General features: G+C 39.2%; 1 long non-coding RNA gene across 1 annotated transcript in view; it reads right to left on the minus strand.

Annotated features, from left to right (window-relative positions):
• LOC138164572 (uncharacterized) overlaps positions 1-16970 on the minus strand; it is a 113969-nt gene extending 96999 nt beyond the window's left edge. The window contains exon 1 of the long non-coding RNA XR_011169130.1: positions 16839-16970. This is a non-coding gene — a long non-coding RNA (uncharacterized lncRNA). The remainder of the gene's footprint in view (positions 1-16838) is intronic.
• Positions 16971-21098: the final 4128 nt, after the last annotated feature.

Below are 21098 nucleotides of genomic sequence, written 5' to 3' on the forward strand. Positions count from 1 at the left end.
ATTTTTGAACATGTATGTTCAAGTTTAAGAGTATAAGTAATAAGTAAACATAAGAATAAACATTTTTAAAAAAGTAAACATAAGAATAAACATAAAAATAAGAAATAAGTAAACAACAACTCCTTGTTTCGTCCTGTACTCATTGGCTGAATGCAGAGACGGCTTTGCAAACTTGAAATGTGAGTTATTAAAAAAAAATTTTTTTTTTTGAAGTGGTGGTGGTGGTGAAGTCTTCCACAGTGATGAATGAAGAGATTTGGGCTTACATAGCAGCTTGGAATTATAGAATTGGGCACATGGTCTTTTCTGAGGCTCTCAACTCCTTACACTTTGGAGGTAGAAGAAAAAAGTTTGTTTACTAGGTAGATTTCTGTCCTTTGAAAGCCTAGGGATTGACTTAAGCATGGCGCTGCAAAGAGCCCCTGGCTTAGCTTTCTCTTGGGCTTTGATGGAAAGATATGACTGTTTTGGACTTGGCAATAGAAACACAACTCTTTGTCCTATGTACTCATGTCATGTATTTCAGGTAAGCTCTCTAGGTCCTACCCTTCTTTAAATGAACACTAATGATGTTGTCCCACTAAAACTATTAGTTTTTATTTGTGTTTTACCACAAGTTGGTCATTCATAGGGAGCCTATAGCAGATAATATGTGTTAGGGCATGTAAAATGTGACAGTAAAAATATTTTACAAAGTACTGAAGTAGAAGTGGATAGGTAGGTGCAAATGAAACCCAATCTATTTCAATTTTATATGTCTGACAAAATGTATACCGTACCTGTAGTATGATGTTGTACATTTATATGTTATATAAAAATGCCTTGTATGTTATATTATTAAAATGTGAGTGCAATGATAGTAAATGGACGGTACATTTCTTTAAAGACTTGCTTTTTCTCTAGGTTTTGTAAGTCTGCATCTCTGTAAACATGGGTTTTTGAGGTAATTTTCAAAAAGTAAACACTCTACCTAAACTTGTTTCTTTCAGCAGTTTCTGTGTCAAATAGAAGCATCCTCTTTCTAGAAAAGTCAACAAGTATTGATTAAGGACAAACACCTTGCATAGTGTTTCAAAAATGATTACTAACATCAATACATCATTTGTTATAATCACTATTTGATCAACAATCAAGACAAACCTGGAGCCAATTCAACTAAAATCCCAATTAGGAATATTTTCAAATATTTTTTTTATCTTAAACTGATAGGGAGAATTTAAGAAAAAACTGAGACTAAGTTTAATATTCATTGCTCATATTGGCTAATATTAGAAATTACAATGTAACACACATATAAAATTTCACACAACTCTATGAGGAAAGAACAAACATAATGCTCTTCCCTTTTTGCAGAGGGGGAAACTGAGCCTCAAAGCGGCAAAAGTGCTTTATCTAAGCTCACAACAACAAAATCTAACCAATTCATAAATGATTCATTTGCTAGATCTCATTCTGAATCCTTGTGATATGTTAGGTGGCAGGCTAATCTTCCTAAACATTCTCCCCTGTTCCTCATTGACTAATTTGGTATCGAAGATTCCATGATCGTTAACATATTCTGTGCCATCTTGAAGGCTTTTCTGCCTTTAAGAGTCCCTTATTAAGATATAAAGAGGTAATAACTATCCTAATCAAGTATTCTCTTTTCTGGGCTGATGTGATGACTGAGAACAAGGAAATGGACAAAAGATAGGGAAAAGAGGGACCTGAATATGGACATGTGAAACCTTTCCAGGATGTGGCCACTTTCAGTCCATTACTCTCCCACTATCCCTCAATTCCCTTTCCTTTTTTTCCAAGCCTATATAATCCTCTCTATCCTTATTTCCATTATCTATCAACTGCCAGGAAATTAAACTTATTTTGTGCCTCTACCATTTGGTTCAAGTTCTTCCTGTCGTCAACATTATCCCCATTTTATACTCATTGGGGGCTTAAATACTTATGTGATAGCCCCTTCAATAATTTTATCATACAATCCTTTAGCGTCCTCAACTCTGAGTATTTCCTTTTCCACACTAGTTTGGCCACACACTCACACTGCCACACTCTAGACTTTACCAGCTTTCAATCTCAATCATCTCTTAAGATGCAAACCTGTGAAATGTCACTCCACCAGATATTGCTATTCTCCCCTCTTTTCTCTCACATCAAATCTACTCTTTGACCTATCCCTGACCTCCTAATCCATCCCTTCTAGGTTTCACCTGCTTCCAAACCAAGGTCTGTCTTAGTGGTTTGCTACTTTCTTGTTTCACTCACCATTCCCATAATATCCCTTTATTACATGACTTTCTTTTGTCCCCAACTAATAAATTTTCACCCTTGGACTTTTTTTTTTTTTTTAGCAACTGGGGTTAAGTAACTTGCTCAAGGTTACACGGCCAGTTATTTCTGGGTGTGGTGCTAAATATCTGAGCCCGGATTCGATCCCCAGGTCATCCCGACACTGGGGCCGATGCTCTTACTCACTGAGCCACCTGGCCACCCCTGCTTTTCCCCCTTCTTTTTTCATTTTTTCAACGGATGACCTTCAGGACAGGAGACGGAAAGGTGCATATATGGAAAAGAATAATTTAAAAACAAGGAATCAATAAAAAAAATTTTTAAATGTCTTAAAATGCTCATTCTTTCTTCTGACTTAAATGTCTAAAGTCCCATGATTCATCCAGTTCCTTATGTTTATAGTATTGGGGGTTACTGCTGACTTCTCTCCCCCTCACCCTTTACTTCTCATTAGTTAGTAAGTGCTGTTGATTCCCTCTCTATAATATCTCAAGCTTCTCTCCTCTATTACCACTGGCTAGCACAAACGCCCCACTGCTACATCCCTGCAGAAATGCAATAATCCCCCTAAAGATATCACTGCTTTTGATTTCTCCTCTTTCCCATGAGTCTTTCATGAGAAAATAACCTTTCTTATCTGGAAAGCCAACTCCTCACTCAGAAGCCCTCAACGGCCCCTGATTACCTTCTGAGTAAAGGCAAGACCCAGTGATTAAACTTCTCCACAAGATGGCATTAAGCAATTTTCCAATCCATACACACTTCCTCCTACAAGACCTATGTGCCTGCAGCCAATTTATTCTATTCCTTGGTCTCAGTCAGGCATATCTTTTCTTTCTCCTCTCCATTCTGAGGTTGTTCAGAACTTACAATCCATTCCTTCATTGACTGTTACCCTCTGATACAATATGTAAAACCCAACTCCCACCTGTTCCAGGAAGCCTTCTCTATGTTCTTTCCATCATACCATGTGGGAAAAAATATGGTTGGGAGAGATCTTGGGGATTAATTTGTGATGCTGTAAAATAGGCCTTGGTCCTCTTTGCCTCACAGTTTGCTTTTTTTTTTTTTTTAGGCAAAGGAAGTTAATTTGGAGGTTCTATGTGAGTTCCAAAAAAGTTCCAAAAAGTCAGGAACAAACCTCTGGGAGTTTGTAATGCGAATGCAGATTTGGAAGATCTTCCCTGCCCCTAGGCTAAAGTGCACCTGAACCCTGGGGTGGGAGGCTTGTTTTTCAGTAGATACTTCTTGATTGGCCAGTGAGTCAATAAGGTTGTTACATTCTCTGAGCCAGGAGAAGGCTATATAAGCCCTGATGTGTAGCTTTGTTTTGGGACTCACTTTGAGAAGTGTTTTGTGATTTGATCTGAATTCTGGGAAGCCATTGTTGAGAGTCCCCCGGCTTTGAAAAACCCAGATGTGGAAACCCAGATGTTGACTGGGTATGGATGTAATGGTTGGACAGTTTGGAAAGCTGTCTACTTGATCTGTTAATGTCTTGATAATTCTGTCTGTATATTTTGAAGTTTGGGGTGCTGACCTTTTTCCCCTGAACAAGGTAAACGATATATGTCTGACTGATTAAAGTAAGCTTGTTAAACCCATTTTGAGTTTCTTTCCTTTAACAAAGCAGATCCAAGAACCTGTATGGGTGGCAAACCTTGAGGACGCTTGGGGTGCTTGCTGCTACAAAATGGCGTCACGAACAGGATCTGCAAAGTAAAAGGAAAGTATGGAGGCTGGGATAATCGTTTGTTTCCCAGTTGTGGTACATGTGACTCTGTGGAGCCATGGACCAGGAGAGAAGAGTGGCCTGCATGCAGACTTCGCTGAGCTGAGAGCAGGAATAGTGAGCTGCCTGCATCGGGACCTGGGCAGAAGCCAGGAGCGGCTGCTGCCTGCGGGAGGAGAAGGAGCCCAGGAGTTCGGAATTCAGCCACAGGAAAAGATAAGAACTGAGCAGCAAAGCAGGGGCACTGAATGTGTTTCCTGGCTGCATCCCACAGTTTGGGACCCTGGGGGAGAATGGACTTGTGACTATGGTGGGTGGGATGAAGTGCCTTGGATCCCCAGGGACCCCACCTTGTTGGTTTTGTTGCCCAGCCCCCTGTCTGTGCTTGGAAGCAGGGGCTGGAGCTGTGTGAGGGGAAGGATACCCCTCCCCCCCCCCAGAGAACTTTATTTGAACTCTTGTTTTCAATTGAGGTAATAATGCTATGTACTTTGTGTTTGTTTAAGGCCCAGAGGCCACTTTGGTAACTTTAGTTCTGTACTTTGAAAATGTGTCCTAAGAAATGTTCAGAGCTAATTCAAAAGTAAATTGTCTATGCTATGGGCATGAAAGATCTTGGGGCCGAATGTAATGCGAATGCAGATTTGGAAGATCTTCCCTGCCCCTAGGCTAAAGTGCACCTGAACCCTGGGGTGGGAGGCTTGTTTTTCAGTAGATACTTCTTGATTGGCCAGTGAGTCAATAAGGTTGTTACATTCTGAGCCAGGAGAAGGCTATATAAGCCCTGATGTGTAGCTTTGTTTTGGGACTCACTTTGAGAAGTGTTCTGTGATTTGATCTGAATTCTGGGAAGCCGTTCTTCAGAGTTCCCCGGCTTTGAAAAACCAAGATGTGGAAACCCAGATGTTGACTGGGTATGGATGTAATGGTTGGACAGTTTGGAAAGCTGTCTAGTCTACTTGATCTGTTAATGTCTTGATAATTCTGTCTGTATATTTTGAAGTTTGGGGTGCTGACCTTTTTCCCCTGAACAAGGTAAACGATATATGTCTGACTGATTAAAGTAAGCTTGTTAAACCCATTTTGAGTTTCTTTCCTTTAACAAAGCAGATCCAAGAACCTGTGTTGGCAGACACCCTGGGGAAGTCAGGGTGCTTGCTGCTACAGAGCTCTATTTTGGTGTCCCAGTTGCCCAGCTTCCAAGAGTACAGGGGCCCTAGAGCTGATGTTCATGTATAATTTTGCAGCAATGATGCTCTAGGAAGTAAATAGTAACTTTCAGAACTTTAGCCTAGCTGTATCTGAGACAAAGATTCATCTCAAAGAGATACTGAAGATGATGCAGATATAAACTTTTTAAAATTAATTTTATTTATTTCTATTTTTGGAGGGGGAAAGGCAATTGGGGTTAAGTGACTTGCCCAAGGTCACACAGCTAGTAAGTGTTAAGTGTCTGAGGCCAGATTTTAACTCAGGTCCTCCTGACTCTAGGGCTGGTGCTGTATTCACTGTACCACCTAACTGCCCCCTAGATATAAACTTTTTGAAGCCAATGCAATGTAAAAACTGTGATAAATCTGAACTCACTGTGTGAGTTAGGAGAGACTATTCCCCTGAAGTTTTAGAGAGAAATGTTTCCATTTTTCATATAAACATGTATATGTATGTGTGTATATGTATACATATATATGTATGTGTGTATGTATGTATGCATGTAAGTATAAATATATATGTTACACACATATGAAGTAAATATCCCTTTATAAAAGCTAATTGAAGTGGCTAAATGGAACTGGAGGTTAGTTACTGGCACCTAAGGAGCTGCAAAGAGAGGAACACAACTAATCAGGGTCAAACACAGCGTTAAAGGAAAGACCCTAACCCTTCAGGTACCTCTAGAACAGGGCTTCTTCAACTTTTTCCACTCAAGATCCTTTTTTGCCCAAGAAATTTTTATGTAACCCTGGGTGCGAAGGTATATAAAACATATAAATATATATATAAATCAAACCTTTACTGACAATAAATAATAAAGAAAATTATTTTAAAACAATTTTTTGGTATATGTATCATTTTTCCACTTATTAAAGAGAAAAGCAAATTTGCAGACTGAGATGGATATGCTCCTTTATTTTTACATTAAGAATTAAATCTTGATGGAATATTTGATACTGCAGGATATAGAGCATCTTTAATGTTTCTCAAAGTTGATATTTTGATTTTATTGCTGTCAGTGCTGAGGACAATGCTTTGCATAAAATATGTAGTACAAAATGTCAGAAGTATGTTTAGGGCAATTTCAGAAATTTTGGGAAATTCGGTCCAAATCCCAAGCCAAAATTCATTTAACAATTTTTCAGGAAATTCAAGTTTTAAACCTGTGTCACCATAACTCAGCATTCTTCTTGCACTTTTAATGGCAGGTGACATGTTTTTCTTACTTCAACTGAGTATGGTTTATGAACCCAACTTCGTTTTTAGAATCAAAATTTGAAGGGAAGTATTTGTGAGACTGTATATCCAGGTACTTCATATAACTCTTAAAATTAAATCTTTAGGAAGGTTATTTTCAATTATCAAATCATCTGTAGCTGTAAATATTTCTAAAGGACCATTTTACATTCTATTCTGCCATATGTTAACTTTTTCAGTAAAACTTTTAATTTTATCTTTTACCATAAATATGTTGCAATTTTGCCTTGAAGCAACATGTTTAAATCATTGAATTTTTCATTTTTTAAAAATTTGCCTTTTCAGGTTTCTCTTGACTCTTGTGTTTGTACTGTTGGGCATAAAAGGAGCCAGACAGAAGATCCCCAAGATTAAAATTGGAAGTGGATTTTCAAGGGACTGCCAGGGTCACATACCCAAATCAGACAGTAAATCGGCATGAACAATATGCCAGTTTTTAAAGAGATTACACTAGTCAGGTTACATAAGCTGAAACTACAATCAGTGATTGGTCAGTGTATATTTGAATTTTCCAGAGCTTTTCCTAGGCTGAGGTAGAGGGAACCCAGAATGGGGGGAGATGGGGTGGGGTTGGGGGGTAGGGAAGAATGGAGCAGGGATTTTACCCTAGGCTGAAACCCCCACCCAGATCAATTAGGAGAGGGAAGCGTAAAAGTTATGCTCAAATGCCTGCTTACAGATCAATGGAAGGGAAGGTGTAATGTAATGCCAAGCAAAGGCAACTTCCCAAGGTTCAAAATACCAGCCTATAGGTGCTTTCCATTTTATTGAGTGAAAAATTAAGAACAGAGGGAATCAAAATATGACATCATTCAAAATACAGCATTTACTAAGTGTGATTCAATAATCTCCAAGTACTATCTGATTTAATCAAGTACTACCCCACCCCAGGACATTACATTCATTTAATCAATTACAAAGTCCCTCTTTTAAATACTACTCCACCCCTAGGCTGTACTTCCTTTAGTCATCACAAAGCCCCTGTTGTCAAATGGAGATTAGTTTCCAAGTGTAAGTAAAGTACATTCATTTGTTTAATCACAGAGCACAAAAAGGTCAAAAGTTCCCCACCCTTGGATCACAATTGAATCTACCCCAGAGTTACAACAAGCTTAAGCACAGCACTTAATACCCAAATGGAGGTCTTTTCTTCATCTTGACAGTGAGCCAAGTTCTCAGCAATCTTTGTTCCTGGGGAGACAAGGCTTAGCAAGGCCACAAGATACATTGCCAGTCTCTTCATTAATTCATCCTCTGTCTGCAGAACAGTCCTAGAACCCCTAAAAACATTAGCAAAACCCTCTCCCAGGATTTCTGTAAACATACAACAAGAAAATCCTTCTTCAGGGCTTCTGAACCAACAGAAAGGTTCCCAGACCCCTGCAACAACAGCACTGTCCTTCACCAGTGGACAGTATTCATTCTCTGTCTGCAGGACAGTCTCAGGAGCTCTTAGCCAACAGCCAGGTTCCAGAACTTCTTCAAGAACAGGACTGTCTTTCACCAGTGGACAAATCTGGCAAAACAACATCAAAACAGACAAAGTACCAGCAAAACAGCCATGTCTCCTCAGTCCTTGGCAGCTCTGGGTGGCAGCTCTCAAAGTCCTGGGCAATTCAAAGTGGCCCTCAGCAATCCTCTCAGTCTCTCTCTGCCTCCACGATGCTGCTTCCAAAAAATTCTTCTGCCTCTCTCTTGTGTCTCTCCAAATTTACATCACCAGCTCCTCCCAGTCCAGCCCTCTCTTTTCACATCAACAAGTGCATCCCACAAGTGGGATTAACAAGCTCTGGGTTTTAACACCAAAAACCAAGCCAATACAGGGGGATCTTTATATTCCATTACTATTACAGAAGGGAGGAGTAAAAGTTATGCTAAAATTCCTGCTTAAAGATCAATGGAAGGGAAGGGAAGGTGGAGATGTTGCTTACACATCAATTAAGGGAAGGGAAGGTGGGGTTGTACCCTCCATTCCCTACTCTTTTTTTGTAGGTATGTCAAAACTTTGACATGACTGGGACCACATCATCTAGGTTATCCAATTCCATTCCTAAAGGATGGTAGCAGGGGTCCCTGACAATTAGCAATTTAATAGTTAATAGGGACTTCCTATTATCAAGGCCATAGTCTTAAGGAAGGGGAGGAGACCACATTTTTCCATTGGTCTTCTAGTTGAATTTCTCCAGGAAAGAAGCTGTTCCAATAGAGGTCAGGTCCAGATTCTTGGGAAAGCTGTCTGCATGTGATGTCGTCTTTTTCAGATTCCAAAGCTCAGGGGATGATCCTTATATGACAAGAGTTCAAACGTACAATACAAGAGCTCCCAGAAACACAACTTTACATATAAAGGTCCAGTTTTTAGCCATGCAAGAGTAGGTTCAAACAAATAGTTCAGTTTTCTTAGCCACACAGGGCTAGGCTCAGTTAATACAATGAGGTTTTTCTCACAATTTTACAAAATGACATAATTACACTAAGTCAGGTACATGTCACCAAGATAACCAAGAAAACTTACATACAAAACTATACAAGAATCATAATGAACATACAATTCCTTGTATCCCAGTGTCCTATTTCATTTAAGCAACCCTTTTAAATCCCAGATGCCTCATGTAGTTATGGAATCAAAATAGGAGTTTTGCTTCTCCAGTTCAGATCTAGAGATGACCAGATAATTTTGACTTAATATAAATTAGTATAATTACTTAAGATTAGTGCCATAGTTTGAAACTACAGAGAATTTTCAATTTTTTAATTCTTTGCTATCTCTACCTTTCCTAAATCCTGTACCTGGTATAGGAGTCCTATAAAATACGAAAAACCTTTTTAAAAATTGATTTCATCTGTCCTTTGTAAAATTATCAGACAGATACATTAACAAATTAACATTAGCTTCACCCTTACCACTATCTTATACAATCCTTGTGCTAAAATCCATTTTTAAAGCCAATTTTATGCATCTGTATTTAATCCTAGTTTTCATCTAGTCTGATCCTGTTGCTCTTCTCAAACTTCACTATCCTGGTCAATCAGGCATCTATTTCATAACTTTTTGCCTTATTACTAATCATCGGCTTCTTTGAGGGATGTTATCTTTATATTTATTCATTTATTTGGCCCTGAATATTACTTCTCAGTGAATTTGCTATAGAATAAGAGAGGGACAAAGTTATAAACCTTGCCATAAGGAAAACTTCCTTAGCCTTGTTTGATTCCAGGCATGAGTCATCTCTACTAGTCATTCAGGTAGTCACCAGATGCTGAAAGCAAGGCTTAGGCATAAATAGGTGGGAGGTTTCCTTTTTCAGAAAGAAAAGGCACAATTGGGAAAGTCAGAGAGATCCCACCTGGGCAGTGTCCGAGGTTGTCCCCAAACTTTTCCAAGCACAGACATCCACTTTGAACAGTTTGCAGCCTGCAGCCTCTGCCATCCCATTTATGATGGCTTTTATGATGACTCCTGTAATGAAAACTTAGAAGAATAGTAAAATTTACAGTCTCTCAAATTATTAAATAGCAAATAAATATGGACTAGTGTCCTTCAGATAGGGTCATCTAAAATTTGATTCGGCTATTAATTACAAACTTGTTTCTGCCTTCCCAAAACTTCCTCATGTTCTCTCAACATACTTCTAAAACTGATATCAACTATCTAGAAACAGGAGGGGCTGGATGAACCCCATTTGTCCCCTAACCTTCTCATCTGCTTTGTTCAGCTTTTCATAAATAGACTTTAAAGACAGTTTGAATTAACCTGGTGTTAAAAGAGGTATCTTTCTTTTCTCTCAACTAAAGTAACTCTCATTAACCTAAATATCAGGTAACCATGTACCCCATCATTTCAAGCACCTGATCATTCTCCCCCCTTAAACAGCGGGGACCCAAAATCATTTAGGTAGATCTGAAGGTTTTACAAAGCTTAGAAGAGGATTCACAGGGTCTTTTCTTCACATAATTACCAATAAGTAGTTTTTCCCAAGCATGGTATTGTAAATAATTGATTTATGAATTGAAACTTAAAAAGAAAAACTTAAAAGTGTATGATTTCTTAAATTACAACATTTCAGAATATCATAACTGATATTCTGACATGGTCAGAGTACTTCATCCATCATTTTTTTGTTCCTCTGACAGTATAATTCTTAATTTAACAGCATTTAGAGTATGAGAAACTGCTTCTGTTATAACATTCATAATACCAATGTTTACCAGTAACAATTTCAGAAACAATTACGATGTACCTAAATTTAAAATTCAAACCAAAATCAAGTAATTACTAATCTGGTGATCTTAATTTAGTAATTTCCAAATTGCTTTGCACAGAAAATCGTTCATCCCATAACCATTGACACAAACCTCATGAAAGGTTTCACTTAAAGTTGACAAACATAATAATTATAAAATAAACCTTCAAGTATGGGAATATCCTAAAACTAATTTGGTGTTAAAATGCTCCTAATATAAATTTCCCAAGACATTGTATATTCACATACATCCAAGTTAACATATATATCCATATCCTTAGATGACTCAACAGCTTCAGAATAGAAATAAGAAAATTGTTTTTAATATCAGAGTAATTTTCCAAATTACATAATTTAGCCAACATTTTAAATAAAATATCAACATTACTATTGCCTGTTTGTAACACAAATGTAAGTTTAAATTAACAGATTTTATAACAAAAACCCAATACACATGCAATAAGAAATTCAGATTTTTTTTTAAAAATAGCTGTAATACTAATCCTACTTCAAAAATGGTTCTTAAGTTCATTTAGCTAAATAGACTTTTAGTAACACAATACAGTCTCAGAAAGATGGCAACAAAATAACAATAAATATCAAATGACTTATACAATAATTGACTTTATCAATTCTGGCATGGATTCAAAGTTAGAGAGATACCAACATATGCCAGTCATTGTATTTTACAAATCAAGTGTTTCACAAATGCTATTACATTTTCCTTTTTCAAATTCAAGGAACAAGTCAAGCTGAGATAGCAAAGAACTTCTTTCTTTACAGCAATCCCAATATCCTATCTCCAATTTCTTTTTTTTTTTTAATTTTTTTGGGTTTTTTTTGGTTTTTCCATTTTTCAAATGCTTTATTAACTTCTGATTTACGTCACTGATTTCCACCAGATTTTAAGTTACAAATTTTCTCCCTGTTTTTCCCCTACCCACCACCCCAAAATAGCAGTCCTACAGGATATCCCTTCGTCTAATCTGCTCTCTCCCACATTTTCTCCCATACCCCTTTAGACTTTTCCAGTAGGGCATGGTGGATCTCTATGCCGCAGTGCTTGTAGATCTTATTTCCCAATTACATGTAAAAGAGTATTAATAATAGTATATATATATATAACATACATACATACATATATATATGAACATTTGATTTTAAAACTTTGAGTTCCAGATTCATTGCCTTCCTCCCTTGTCACCCACCCTTACTGGGAAGATAAGCAGTTCAGTATAGGTTGTACATGTGTAGCTAATGCAAAACAGTAACACAGTAGATATATTGTAAAAGAATGACTATCTTTCCCTCCCTCCTATCCCACCTCCCACTTGTTCTATTCTCTACTTTGATCCTGTCCCTTTTCAAAAGTAGGTGCTTCCAACTTCCCTCCCCCTCAGCCTGCCCTCCCTTCCATCATCCCCCCTATCATCCCCTTCCCACCTACTCTCCTGTAGGGTGAGATACCCTATTTAGTATGTATTTCAATCCCTCCCCGAGCCAAATTCAATGAGAATAAGGTTGGCCCATTCCCTTTTGCCTTCCTATTCTTCCCCTCCATTGTAACCATTTTCCCTTGCCTCTTCTAAATGAGATAGTTTACCCCATTCTGTATCTCCCCATCTCCTCTCATTATATTCCTCTCTCACCTCTTCATTTCACCTTTTAAGTATCATCCCTTCCTCTTAAATTGGTCCTGTGCCCTCTATCAATGTATACCTGTAAACATATATACACACATTCACATATGTATTCATATGCCCATATACCCTCATATATATATATGTTTCTATTCCCTTCAACTACTGAGAAAAGTTTCATCAGTTACAATTATTGTTTTTCCATGTAGGAATGTTAATAGTTCAACTTTGATAATGTTCTTATGATTTCTTTTCCCTGTTTACCTTCTCATGCTTCCCTTGCTTCTTAAATCTGAATGTCAAATTTTCTATTCAACTCTGGATTTTCATCAAGAATGCTTGAAAGTCCTCTATTCCACTGAATGACCATATTTTCCCCTGAAACATGATACTTAGTTTTGCTGGGTAGGTGACTCTTGGTTTTAATCCCAGCTCCTTTGACCTCCAGAATATCATATTCCCTCAGTGCAGAAGCTGCCAGATCCTGGGTTATCCTGATTGTGTTTCCACAATATTCAAATTGTTTCTTCCTGGCTGCTTGTAATATTCTCTCCTTAATCTGGGAATTCCGGAACCTGGCTATAATATTCCTAGGAGTTTTCTTTTGGGGATCTTTTCCAGGAGGTGATCAGTGGATTCTTTCAACCTCTATTTTGCCCTCTGGTTCTAAAACATCAGGGCAGTTTTCTTTGAGAATTTTCTGGAGAATGATTTCTAGGTTCTTACTTTGATCATGGCTTTCAGGTAGTCCAATAATTTTTAAATTATCTCTCCTGGATCTATTTTCCAGGTCAGTGGTTTTTCCCATGAGGTATTTCACATTGCTTTCTATTCTTTCATTTGTTGCGATCTGTTTAACAGCATCTTGATTTCTCATAAAGTCATTAGCTTCCATTTGCTCCAATCTAATTCTGAAACAATGATCCTCCTCAGTGAGCTTTTGAGATTCTTCTTCCATCTGGCAAATTCAGCTTTTTAAGCCATTCTTCTCCTCATTCCCTTTTTGAGCCTCTTTTGCCATTAGAGTTAGTCTATTTTTTAAGGTATGATTTTCCTCAGTCAGGCTGTTGACTCTCATTTTGTATTTTTCTTGCATTGTTCTCATTTCTCTTCCCAATTTTTCCTCCACTTCTCTTATCTGCTTGTTAAGTTCCTCTATAGCCTGTAACCCCCTCATATTTTCCTTTAAAGCTTTTGGTGCAGGTGTTCTGACTTCACTGTCTTCCTCCTGTTCCATGCTTTGCTCCTTTTGGTCCCCAAAATAGGAGTCTCATGTTGGAATCATCTGTCTACTTTGTTTCCTTTGCCTGGTCATGTTGCCCCTCAGTCACTTGGCCCCTGGGCTTTTTGCCACAGTAGGACTCTGCCACCAGACAGGGGAGCTTTGGTCCCTAATGCTGGGGTTTTCTCAGCTGCCAAAGGTATTAGATGGGTGCCCTCTCCATAGTGAGGTCTCCACATGCTCTAGCAAGCTGGACACACACTCCCAGGACCTCCACCCTAGACTGCAATCCAGATCCAAGAAGGTTAAAGCAAAAGCGATTACCCCTCAGACTGGTGCTTGGTCCCCCTACACTCTGCAGGCCAGGAGCTGAAGCTGCCACATGGAGCTGGCTGGCTGTGCCAGTGTCTCAGGGCAGGCACTTCCACTTACTGGGTCCCAAAGTCCAGACTGCACTGACCTCTCACTTTGTCCTTCCCATCTATGTGTTGATAAATCTGGAAAAGGCCACAGCTGCTGCTGATCTGGAGTCCCTCAGGCCAGGGGCTGGTCAGGCCCACCCTGGGGCTAAAGCCTTGGTGTGGGTCTGGGCTTGTCTCCCAGAGCACTGTGCTGGCCGATTCCTGCCGGCCTGCTCGTGCTGTCCTTAGCGGGAGGTTAGCTTCTCTGTGTCATTTTGTGGGTTCTGCAGCTCCAAAGTTTGTTTAGAGTCCCCTTTTTACTTAGATTGGGGAAGGTGGAAGCCAGAACAGTGGGGAGGTCCTGCTTCTACTCAGCCATCTTGACTCCGCCCCCCCTTCCATGTTCTTACTAAAAAAAAAAAGGTTCCATATAGGTCTTTGGCTAACATTGTATCGTATATACTGTGTGCCATCAAAATTAAAACACTTCCATTTTTCCCTACCACAGTCACCTTTGCCTTACCTGTCTTTTTCCACAATCCTCTTCGCTTATCACAATCCTGACCCTATTATAAACTGAATTAGAAACCCCACCCTGTTTCAAGAGAAGCTTCCAGCTGGAAGGAAGGAAACAAGCATTTATGTCTTTCCTACTATGCAAGAGGCACTGTGCTACACACTTCACTAATATCTCATTTGACCATCACAATAACCCTGGGAAGTACGTGCTATTGTTATCCCCATTTTACAGTGGAGGAAACTGGGTCAAAGAGACTTCTCAGTGACTTGCCCAGGGTCACACAGTCAGTGAGTAAATGAGACCACATTTCAACTCAGGTCTCCTGACCTACAAGGTGGTTCAGTGGATAGAGTGCTAAGCCTGAAGTCGGGAAGACCTAAATTCAAATTTGGCCTCAGACACTTACTAGCTTTGTGACCTCGGGCAAATCACTTAACTATGTTTGCCTCCTTTCTTCATCTGTAAAATGAGCTGAAAAAGCCAATGGCAAATCACTCCAGTATCTTTGCCAAGAAAACTCCACATGGTTTCACAAAGAGTAGACCACAATCGAACAACAACAACTTCTGACTCCAGGCCAAGAGCTCTATCCACTGAGCCTCCTACCTGGCAATACTTATTCTTTTACTGCTCCTAGAGAGTAATGTTTGGAAAATCATAATGTAGAAGCAACGCATTGTACTTCAGCTCAGGCTGATCTCCCCACAGTTGGCCTGTTAACAAGGAGAACATGACCTATCTCAGACAACCAGACTCAAGTAGCACTTATAGCAATAGATACACCTTTGTAAAAAACAATAACACAACAGAACAAAACAACAAAAAAAACCTAATCATCCTCAGATGCCACCTCTTCCAGGAAGCCTTCCCTGATCCTCCCCCGTGGAAAGGAGGTACCCCCACCCCAAATTTCTGTAACACCTTGACCTTTTACTTCCAGGCCAGGTGCTCGTAGTGTTGCTGTTGGTACTGTTTTTAATTTGATGGACCCTTGAACTGTATGGGGAATCCTTTGGATTCCTTAGAATAATGTTTTTAATTGTATACAATTAAACACACAGGGTTATTATAAAAGACACCAATTATGCTGAAATACAGGTTTTCATTTTTTTAAATTCTGAGAAAACAAATTTTTAAAAAGTTCACAAAGCCCAGGTTAAGAATTCCTGTCTGATAATGGTAATTGAAGTGCCCACCAGAAATTATACACCAATGCCCCTTAAACCTGCCAGAAGGGGCCCCTACCAGGGTCCCTGGAAATCACCTAATAGGCCACAGTAGTGAAGGAACTTTTCACCTGTGTTGCTAGAAAACCTGCCCCAGATACAGGTTTGTTGTTGTTTAAGGCTTCATTAGAAATGGCATTACACCCCCTTGGTACCACATTTTGTTGATTAGCAACACCTATCTCTATAAAACTATACCTTTCAGAAGACTCAATGCTGTCTTCCCTATTGGGGAGGCAGTCACCTCGGTTAATAAACACTCCTATCAAATTATAATTGGCTTTGCTGTCATGTCCATTGTATTTGTCCATTTCAGTAATCATGCCACATTCTTTTATCATTATTGGAATACACCTGTCTCCTACAGGACTATAAACTCCTTAACGTTATTCAAATTTATAATCCCCCACAGGGCTTAATAAAGTGTCTTCAAATATTAATGAATTCAATACAATTTTTGTGACAAATTTTTTAAACATGCAAAAGGAAAGAAAAGAGTTCCAAAGGAGACTCAGGGTAATTTTGGGTAAACTTAATACACGTTTTAAATAAACTGTAACAGTTCATAGTTTCCACATATAATCTTTTTTCTTTACATGTTGAAATGTTTTTACCTATTAATGATTGTTAAGTTGATAATTTCAAAAAGAACATTTAAAAACTCATTTTATGGATCAGACAGCTAGGGTTAATGGTAAGAGCACTGATCTCAGAATCATGAAGACCCAAGTTCCAATCCTACTTCAGCCTTCTCAGTTTCCTCGAGTGTAAAATGGGATAATATTAGCACCTTCCTCCCAGATTTATTATGGCAATCGGATGAGACAGCTGGGACAAACTTGCTGCCCAAACCTTCAAGTGCAACATAAATGCTACTTTTACATATTTATAAAATAACAATAATAGGTGGTCAAAGAACATTTGTCAAGTGAATGAACAAATGCATTTGAGTGGGAGGGCTCTCAGGCAAAACAGGCTTGCCTGTCCCAAACCTTAAGTGGCAGGAGCCCAGCCTTAAGCCCGTAAATCAGAGTTGCTAGAGAACCATTCTTCATCCCTTCCTCTCCATCACCCAGGTCAGTATCCAGCACTCACCGAATCACTGCAGCAGCCCATGGAGCTCAACATCGGAGGGACGGGAGGAAGGGTCCCTCGGGGCCCCTGCCGGGCTCTCCTTCGGGCGGCTGAACTCCGTCCCTCAGAGGCATCTCTTCTCCCTTGGCAGCTGCTCCGCCTTCCCGGCTGGGGCCGGGGTGGGAACCGGGGACTCTTGCCCAGCCCAGCCCCGCCCAGCCCACCGGCTGCGCGTCTCTTAGCGAATGCCCTGAGTCCTATCCCTCCCATCACAGTCTCCAGCGAGAAGACCAGAGAGTCTGGGCTCTTCAGGACCAGTTCCGAGCTGGCTGAGACCCTGGAAGAAAGGCGGCTCTTTGCAGAAAGAGAAAATGCGTTTGCTCCTTCTCAGCTGCACCCGTTTTCAGGGAAACCTGAATTTGGTAGGTGCCCTGGTTTGTGTTTGATTGTAGCGTGTGTGTTTGTGTGTGTGTATACTTGGTGACCTAGCCCTAGAGAGTGCGACAGTGTGGGTGGGTGTGTGATAGTGTGTGTGTACAGCTGGTGACCCAGCACTAGAGTGAGAGTGGGTGTTTGTGGGTGTGTACCCGCGTGTGCAGGCAGACTTGGCCCCTCGAAAGGCGACACTAACTTGGGCTTGGGATGGGCGAGACCGAGCTTTGGGGTCGCTATATCCGGATCAGAGCAGGTTTTTCAAATGCTTTTTCTAAGCCTCCGAGGCCCCGCAGCTCGGAGCTCCTCTCTTCCCCTTCTCCACCCGCCCTGCTTTCTAGCTTTCTAATGACCTGAGACTCCACTTCCCCTTCATTTACTTCAAAACACTTCCTGCAAGATGCACGTGAAAACGCCCTGGTCCTCAGTCAACTGTGGTTAACAAAGTTTACAAGAAACCAGCGGTTCCATACCCTCCTCCTTCCCGCTCTACCTTTCTCCTCCGCCCTCTCTTCCTCTCCTTCCGCTTCCGCTTCCCCCTCCCCTCCCTCCTTTCCCCTTTTCCCTCCCCCTCCCCCCGTTTGTCTCAGATTCCCCATCTGTAAAATGAGCTGGAGAAGGAAATGGCAAACCATTCCAGTATCTGCCAAGAAAGCCCCAAATGGAGTCACAAAGAGTTGGGCACGACAGAAACAACTGAACAACAAAATTTGCAGTATGGAGAAATTATCATCTATTATTAGACATTTTTGAAATGTATAATTAGCTCAGGAAATCGATCAGTCTAATCAGGAAGATTTCCTGAGTCATTCAGCTTTTCTACCATGTTTTGACTGCTTTTGCCAACTACGTGTTCTGAGAGAAAATATGGTTGGGGAAGAGGTCTTGGGGATTAATTTGTGATGCTATGAAATAGGCCTTGGTCCTTTTTGCCTCACAGTTTGCTTTTTTTTTTCTTTTTAGGCAAAGGAGGTTAATTTGGAGGTTCTGACTATGTGAGTTCCAAAAAGTCAGGAACGAACCTCTAGGAATTCCATCTTGGTGTCCCAGTTGCCCAACTTCCAAGAGTACAGGGGCCCTAGAGCTGATATTCATGTATAATTTTGCAGCAATGATGCTCCAGGAAGTAAATAGTAACTTTCAGAACTTTAGCCTAGCTGTACCTGAGACAAAGATTCATCTCAAAGAGATACTGAAGATGATGCAGATATAAACTTTTTTTTAATTAAATTTTATTTATTTCTATTTTTGGAGGGGCAAGGGCAATTGGGGTTAAGTGACTTGCCCAAGGTCACACAGCTAGTAAGTGTTAAGTGTCTGAAGCCAGATTTGAACTCAGGTCCTCCTGACTCTAGGGCTGGTGCTGTATTCACTGCACCACCTAACTGCCCCCTAGATAAAAACTTTTTGAAGCCAATGCAATGTAAAAACTGTGATAAATCTGAACTGACTGTGTGAGTTAGGAGAGACTATTCCCCTGAAGTTTTGGAGAGAAATGTTTCCATTTTTCATATAAACATGTATATCTATGTGTATATATATATATATATATGTATGTGTGTATGTATGTAAGTATATATATATATATATATGTTACACACATATGAAGTAAATATCCCTTTATAAAAGCTAATTGAAGTGGCTAAATGGAACTGGAGGTTAGTTACTGGCACCTAAGGAGCTGCAAAGAGAGGAACACAACTGATCAGGGTCAAACACAGCATTAAAGGAAAGACCCTAACCCTTCAGGTACCTCTAGAACAGGGCTTCTTCAACTTTTTCCACTCAAGATCCTTTTTTGCCCAAGAAATTTTTATGTAACCCCGGTTATAAAGGTATATAAAATATATAAAGATATATAAAAATCAAACATATGCTGATAATAAATAATAAAGAAAATTATTTCAAAACAATAATTTACTATATATAATTTTACCATTTACTAAAGACAAAAGCAAATTTGCAGACTGAGATGGATATGCTCCTTTATTTTTACATAAAGAATTAAATCTTGATGGAATATTTGGAACTACAGCATTTAGAGCATCTTTAATGTTTCTCAAAGTTGATTGATATTTTGATTTTATATTCGTCAATACTGAGGATGCTGCTTTGCATAAAATACATAGTACAAAATATCAGAAGAATGTTTAAGGCCATTTCAGAAACTTTTGGAAATTCTGTCCAAATCCCAAGCCAAAATTCATTTAACAATTTTTTTAGGAAACTCAAGTTTTATACCTGTGTCACCATAACTCAGCATTCTTCTTGAAGTTTTTATGGCTGGTGACATTTTTTTTTAACTTCAATTGAGTATGTTTTATGAACCCGACTTATTTTTTAGAATCAAAATTTGAAGGGAAGTATTTGTGAAACTGTATCTCCAGGTACTTCATATAACTCTTACAATTACATATTTGGGAAGGTCATTTTCAATTATGAAATCATCTGTAGCTGTAAATATTTCTAAAGAACCAATTTCCATTATATTCTTCTATTAACTTTTTCAGTAAAACTTAATTTTATCTTTTACCATAAATATGTTGCAATTTTTCCTATTTTACATGTAATTGGGAAATAAGACATACAGGCACTTGGGCAGAGAGATCCACAGTGCCCTACTGGAAAGTTGGAAGGGGAATGGGAGAAGATACGGGAGAGAGCAGATTGGAGGAGGGGATATTTTGGTGTGGTGGGTATGGGAAAAACGAGGAGAAAATTTGTAACTCAAAATCTTGCAGAAATGAATGATGTAAACTAGAAGTTAATAAAGCTTTTTATTAAAATAGAAAAAGAGGAAATATAGTATTTATGGGTTTGTTTGCTTTATAATCCAGATTTTCAGAGAAACCCAAAATCATGAAATTATCTCATCTCTCAATATATTTTCCAGGTCAATTCTTTTTCATCTCATATATCTTAAATGTTCTTTTAAAAAAAATCTTTAAATTTTTTTTCTATTATTTTTGTTCTTTCATGTAGTCTTTGATTTCTGTTTGCACTATTTAGTTTTGGGGGTTTTTTGGGAGGGTTTTTTTTTTTTTTTGCTTTTTGGAGGGGGGAAGGCAGGTCAATTGGGGTTAAGTGACTTGGCCAAGGTCACATAGCTAGTAAGTGTTAAGTGTCTGAGACTGAATTTGAACTCAGGTCCTCCTGACTCCAGAGCCAGTACTCTGTGCCACCTAGCCACCCCCACTATTTAGTTTTCAAGGAGTCCATTTCTTGGGTAAGGTTAACTACTTTCTCACCTAAACTATTGATTCTCCTTCTTGTTCTTTACTACAGAGTTTCTAAAAACGTTTATTCTTTTCTCTATTTCTTTTAGGTATATATAATCCTTGTGGAAAACCCATTTTTCCATTATGTCTCTGCTTACAGTTGTTATATTGTTGTTTGCTCCTTTTGGGTGGGTAGATCTTTAAATCTGCATTCATGTTTAATACTAGTCAGCATTTTCTTTGATTTAGTCATCTTTCTAGCTTTAGTTCCTGAATCTGGAATTTGTGCCAGGGCTAGACTCTACCCCTTGCTATGCTTTTGGGTGGAATTGTCTGCCTGGCTTGGTCTTATGATGAACTAGGTTCCTTGTCTCCCTAGATCTTTGATATTTGAGTTTTCAAGACTCTCTATGGTGTCTCAGAGTAGTATTTTAGTGACCTCAGAGCCCCTGTTCTGGAATGCCTGTGCCTAGGTATTAGTAAAACATGTTGGTCCCTACTCTACCCACTCCTGCTCCCTGTAGTTTCCAAGTTCCCTGTTGTGAGGCATTTCAGCAAACCTTCCACTCTTGCTATATCTGGACTTCTTTCTTTCTTTCTTTCTTTCTTTCTTTCTTTCTTTCTTTCTTTC

This window comes from Petaurus breviceps, unplaced genomic scaffold (genome assembly GCF_028583685.1).
Source record: "Petaurus breviceps papuanus isolate PSGF00001 unplaced genomic scaffold, PetGlider_PUasm1.0 190, whole genome shotgun sequence".
Classification (NCBI taxonomy): domain Eukaryota; kingdom Metazoa; phylum Chordata; class Mammalia; order Diprotodontia; family Petauridae; genus Petaurus; species Petaurus breviceps.